The following is a 6,793-nucleotide window of genomic DNA, read 5'->3' as shown; positions in this document are numbered from 1 at the left end:
CAAACAAATTGAGTGACCACGATCACACGAGTCCAGATAAAGAATAGAAAGATTGATGAAGCCTAAATTAGGCGAAATACCTAGTTGAAATCACAATAGAAAGTGAAACAGAGCAATTTAGAATGAAATCATGAAGGCTGAGGCCCTCCAATCATGCAAAGCACACGTGGTACCCACCGAACTAAGCCGTTACAAAAGGTATCCTTTAAACCACGAAGCTCAGATAATTCTACAAACACAGTGCACACAAAAAATTATATCAGCAAGAGACAAGACGCATTACAGTGCTGTAGTAGAACAGGAGGCTCTTGAATCGCAAGTACAACCTGAAGATAAAAGTATACGAAAAATAGATTCGAAAAATACCGAAGAACAGAAAAATAAAATCATTTACATACGAAATTTCAATTACTCTCACATTCGCTCTAGAAATAGGTTAGCTAAACTAATCTCATTTCGTTAAATCAATCTCATCATGCCTGAGGTGGATCCTGGTTCAAAAGGAACAAAGCAAGATACGATCAGTTAACATCGATCATAATCATTAGCTAATACTGGATAAACCTCTCTGCTCAGGTACCGGGATCCAAAGTTGGTCAAGGTGTGCTACCCTCCTAACGAAAAGCACACATCCCTTGCTCACAGCAGACGTCAAAAAACTCTGCTCCCATCACAAAATAAACCGGGAAGGCTACGAAAATACATTCGTTCACCCACATTCATGCACACACAAGGTAAAGTGAGGAAGGAACATGATACATGGGGATCAGGAAACATAAAATGGAACTTGTATTAAAATATTAAAGGAATGCCACAAAATTCATGCATTTTACGTCGCGTAGGCCTATAATTCCACTTAGTCCCACTCGTCCTGGGAAGGTTAACAGGCAGAACTGCAGTTACGCGATGAACCACATGAGACTTAAGTGAATAAATTGAAGGAACAGTCTTATGAGACAGCTCTGCAGGGCCATTTTAAGATCTATGAGCACTTCTTCATCTTTGCTACTATGAAATAAATCTGTTCTATTCAAAAAGTGGTCATAGGTTTTAAGGTATGCATTTTATAGCACATGTTTCCTAACCATTTTTTATCGTTTTAGTCCACACTACCTCCTCCAAAATATTAAAAACAAAGAAAAAGCGATAGAAGTGATTTGTTTCACAGTACGGAAGATGCAGTGCTTATTGCTCTCAAGGTTTGATTTATAAAGCCCATGATTACTAGACTTTCTTGTGTCGAATGATCGTTCCTGTCTTATTGCTGAATACTGATCATTCCTCCTGGGTTATCCCGTGTATACAGCCTGGTGAGTCACAGTTTAATTCGCGCTGGCAATACACAGCTTTGCGCTGCAAGGCGATAGAAGTTTCTATGCAACATAATTTCGTCACCATAACGTTTTTACGACAATGTTTTGTCGTTCGTAAGATAGTTGCCCTTTATTCTGGTAGCTTTTAAAACTGAATTCCATGGGTACGCACTTATATCGTTTACTCGATTGCTGGATTAGTAGCTGTCCGTTTGTGCCCATAGCCAACAGAATACTTTCCACGTGTAGTACTTTTTCCTGTCAGAAAAAACATAGGATTCGCTTTCATTTGAACTTTAGGTTTTCCATTCAGTAATTTGTATAGCATCGTTTTACACTGTTTCACTACTCTGCAAGGACTCTCTACTTTAGTCTCCGTCTACTGTCTTTCAATTTAATAGCATGAACTGGATGTCAAACCTATCAGAGCACACATTTTCTGTGACAGCTATTTATACATAACATCGAAGGTAAAATTTAGAACTCCACTTTCTTTACATTTAAAACTTATCAGTGGTGCTACGCTAAGAGATTGGACACGTATTCTGGACAACGGCGGTTCCAGTCCCCGTTTGCCCGTCTACATTAAGCACTCCGTCTTCAGGCCACGAGTGACCTACCGGGACCATCCGACCGCCGTGTCATCCTCAGAGGAAGATGCGGATAGGAGAGGCATGGGGTCAGCACACCGCTCTCCCGGTCGTTATGATGGTATTCTTGACCGGAGCTGCTACTATTCGGTCGAGTAGCACCTGAATTGGCATCACGAGGCTCAGTGCACCCCGAAAAATGACAACAGCGCATGGCGCCCTGGATGGTCACCCATCCAAGTGCTGACCACATCCGAGAGCGCTTAACTTCGGTGATCTCACGGGAACCGGTGTATCCACTGCGGCAAGGCCATTGCCCGTCAAAATTAAGGGTTTCCATAAAATCTCCAAATCGCTACAGACAAACGCTGGGATGGTCTGGAACGCATAGAGTTTCGTGTGGCGATTCAGCATGTAGCGCAGCCACAAAGATAACCTGATTAGTGATTCACATTGCTGGCGAGATAACGAGTCGACTGGCAGCCACCATATGCCTGTTCGTAGAATAAATGAAAATATTGGACCAACTGCGACATAGTCGCGAATATAAAGTGATCCAGGTACTTTCAAATGTTTTTCTTATTTTTTTATTTTTTTATCTTTGAAGTACGTTATATGCCGATCAAAGACAAATGTAAAAAAAAAAAACATTTGAAAAAAATCATGAATTGAAACATGCTGTTTGAGAATAAAGGTTAATTTTCTACGACCATTAAAGTACACCGTAGTCATGCCTTCACGATCTCCTATCGGGTGGAAGGGGGCTGAATATTATTTCCGTTACCTGATTACTTAATATTATAATTCGTCAAGAGGGTGGGTCACCTCGAATTTTCTAGCCATAATGTTCAAATATGTCTAGCAGGGAAGCGGTATCGCAGGAAAAACTACACTGTGTGTCCTGAACGAGTTGAGCCAATAAGGGCTTAATAACCTAGGCTTCAAACGGCCAAGTCACCCCTCCAGCCTGGGCCACAGGACCGTTAAATTTTCCCCTCCAATCAAACTGGTACGGGGCAACTTTTCGCGCATCGCGGAAGTATGGTGTGTGGAGTTTTTCATGTTAATAAAACACCGAGGAGACCAGTTCTCACCCAAATCGTCCTCAGTTCCTCGGAGATGCAAGACGTGCCGCTTCGTAAGTTGCAGTAACGCGAAAGTAAACACAAGGCAGTCTCGCTTATCGTTCGGTAGTTACGCCGTTAAAGATCACTCGCTACTTTGTAACGGGTATGGTGGTCTCTCACGCGGGATGACGCGAATTTACATGCTCGCAATCAGATTCGCGGGCAAGACGTCATTAATGTAGGGAGCTACATCTTGCCAGCTCTACTCCTGCTTCACCTGATTTCTCGTGGTAGACCGTTAATATGATATAGGTACTTTATAATTTACGCTAGCATTCCACTCTCTCTCTCTCTCTCTCTCTAAGTTCCAATTCTCGTTTGTATTGCTTCGTAGAGTTTCATGTTTTTGTCGCTTGTATCTGACCTAGAGCAGGATAGAAGTTCGTCGTTTACGTTGCCATCCAATGTTAATACTGTCTGTTACCTTGTAACAAAGCTGTCTCTTTTTCTGGTTTTATAGAGACGATACATTTGTAATTTAACTTGTAAGAAGGCCTCTCACTGTCTGTAGCTTTTTCTGTCCGCTGTGAACTAAAATGCTTTCAGCAATTAGACAACTACATCCCTTGCAAGTAGGTGATGAATCCGACAGGCTATGCGGTCAATTGGCAGTATATCAGCAGGTCAGAGGAAACCTACGAGGGTTGTTCAGTAAGCAATTTTTTTAAATCTAGTAATATACTTAGATAAATGTTGGTACTTCACATTTGATGTTTGTTCTGTGCTCTGATGAAGTTTCGAACCGTTCTGGCAGATGGGAGAGCCGTAGTTCGGCGTCAAAATGACGTATACATACGACTTACGTTACAAGCAGCCTGATGATATTTAATTCTTGTGTGCAGAAAAAGAAAGCGTGGTGAACATCCATAAACGTTTGTTTGCTGTGTATGGTGATGCTGCAGTTGATAGGAGTACAGTTGGGCGATGGGTAGAGAAAGTGACGGCCTCAGGCAATGCAGAAACAGAGCTTCATGATCAGCCATGCTCGGGACCTCCTGTCACAGCCACTGCTCCAGACACGTTGAATCATGCGGATGCCATTATTCGCATCACAACTATACAATTGACTCGAAATTGTCGGCCATCATTGGAAGTGCGTCTGCAACGATCGAGACTGTCGGATATTAAGAGAGGTGCTCACGACGGGTTCCACGAATGCTCACAACAGACCACAAGATTGAGACAAAAGTCATTTCAACTGAATTGTTTGAGCGTTTTGAGACCGATGGAGAGGCCTTTCTACATCTACATCTACATCCATACTCCGCAAGCCACCTGACGGTGGCGGAGGGTACCTTGAGTACTTCTATCGGTTGTCCCTTCTATTCCAGTCTCGTATAGTTCGTGGAAAGAAGGACTGTCGGTTTGCCTCCGTGTGGGCTCTAATCTCTTTCATTTTATCCTCATCGTCTCTTCGCGAGATATGCGTAGGGGGGAGCAATATACTGCTTGACTCCTCGGTGAAGGTATGTTCTCGAAACTTCAACAAAAGCCCGTACCGAGCTACTCAGCGTCTCTCCTGCAGAGTCTTCCACTGGAGTTTATCTATCATCTCCGTAGCGCTTTCGCGATTACTAAATGATCCTACAACGTAGCGCGCTGCTCTCCGTTGGATCTTCTCTATCTCTTCTATGAACCCTATCTGGTACAGATCCCACAGTGCTGAGCAGTATTCAAGCATTGGGCGAACAAGCGTACTGTAACCTACTTCCTTTGTTTTCGGATTGCATTTCCTCAGGATTCTTCCAATGAATCTCAGTCTGGCAACTATTTTACCGACGATCAACTTTATATGATCATTCCATTTTAAATCACTCCCAATGCGTACTCCCAGATAATTTATGGAATTAACTGCTTCCAGTTGCTGACCTGCTATATTGTAGCTAAGTGATAAGGGATCTTTCTTTCTATGTATTCGCAGCACATTACACTTGTCTACATTGAGATTCAATTGCCATTCCCTGCACCATGCGTTAAATCGCTGCAGATCCTCCTGCATTTCAGTACAACCTTTCGATATACCACAGCATCATTCGCAAAAAGCCTCAGTGAACTTCCGATGTCATCCACAAGGTCATTTATGTATATTGTGAATAGCAACGGCCCTACGACACTCCCCTGCGACACACCTGAAATCACTCTAACATCGGAACGGATGTTATGGAACACACTTTGAAGATGACGAGAGTATCAGCGATGTAGTGAAAACATGGTTACGCCTACAGGACAAGTGCTTTCACCAGCAAGGAATAGATGTCCTTCCACAACGTTGGCGTACGGCCACAGAAAGTGATGGAGACAACGTAGAAAAATAGGGCAAGACATGTTGATGTATATTGTCAACAAATTCTGACTCTTAACAATAAATGTGTTGCAAGAAAAAGATGTGCGGCGTTACTTGTTGAACGATGCTCGTTTATCGTAGTTCGGGAAAGCGTGTGAAGTGCTTCACCAAATTTCATTCCAGCCGCTGCAGACGCATCGGTTGTGATTATCACCCTTACCCTTCGTTACATTCAAGTGACAGACCATACTCCAATCGCAGGTGTCTACGAAAGGGTCCAGTCCGCGTTTGTGTTCCGTCTCTATGATCCCGTCGTCGACGGGACGCTACAGTCTGATCTTAATTTACCTCTTATCTAATCACACTACCCAAATACGTTCTTAAGCAGCCGGCACTGGCGTCTGCTTTGTGGAGTAATTCTCTCGCGGCTCCTTCGCAGGTGCCCTGGTGCCACAGCACCAGGCTAGAGGTGGAAGACGGCCAACTTACCTCCATCTGCCGCCGCTTCCCGACTTCTCCATTGTGTCCGATTCACCAGAGCTCTCGCCTTTCCCTCACCGCTTCCTAAATTCCTTCTTTCCGCTTCCTACCATTCATACAGACGCCTTTCTTTCATTTGGAGTCGTCTTTCTCTGTTCCTCGCGCGAGCGTGTCTCTCTCCGGAACAAAGCGCGTATTCAGCGCGCGATTATCAATAGTGAATACAAAAGAGACACAGTTCTGGCAGAGCCAAAGGCCAGAGAATAAACTCCTGCGACTGCCTCTTCCGTTTCTCACGGCTGTGCTGATAATTTCTCGGCACAGAGGAGCAACTTGGTGTTACTGCCCAAAGAAGATGAAAGCTTGGCTCCTTGCCGTAACGCAAAGGACGCAATGGAGGCACGTTTCTCCCGGAAATTGTTACCGTAGATAGCTTCTCTCTAGTTACACTCGCATGATTTATTACTTGCTGGATTCTAAGTGTCATTAGAGTACGGTAATTAAACCTCCTAGCACTTCTCATATACTGAAAGTCACGTAGGTATATCAAGGCCGTCAGGTAGATGCAGTATTTCTTGATCTCAGAAAAGAATTTAACGCATTACATCTATTCATATCATCAGAAGTACGATCGCATGGTGTACTGAATTCTGTGACTGAACTGAGGACTTCTTGGTAGGGACGCCGCACGCATTTTATCTTGGATGAAGGTTCCAGATGTGTGTTGGTACCCTTGCTTTTCATGTTGTTTATTTATGGTCTTGCAGACAATATTGATAGTGACCTCAAACATTTCGCAAATGATGCAGTTAACTTGGTACTGGCTGAAGAAGCTGCACAAATATTCAGATGGTTCTTGATAAGGTTCCGAAGTCGTGCAAAGATTGGCAACTTGCTTTAAATATTCAGGAGTGTGCGCTTCACAACAGGAATAAACGTAGTGTCCTGTGACTATAATATCAACAGGTCGCAACTGGAATGGGTCGACTCATACAATAA

The 6,793-nt window shown here is 43.5% G+C and overlaps 1 pseudogene; it reads right to left on the bottom strand.

Moving 5' to 3' along the window:
* Positions 1–2,103: 2,103 nt before the first annotated feature.
* LOC124620618 lies at positions 2,104–2,221 on the bottom strand (annotated as a pseudogene).
* Positions 2,222–6,793: the final 4,572 nt, after the last annotated feature.

Source organism: Schistocerca americana, chromosome 6, assembly GCF_021461395.2.
Source record: "Schistocerca americana isolate TAMUIC-IGC-003095 chromosome 6, iqSchAmer2.1, whole genome shotgun sequence".
Taxonomy (NCBI): Eukaryota; Metazoa; Arthropoda; class Insecta; order Orthoptera; family Acrididae; genus Schistocerca; species Schistocerca americana.
This window is presented reverse-complemented; position numbering and strand designations above follow the sequence as displayed.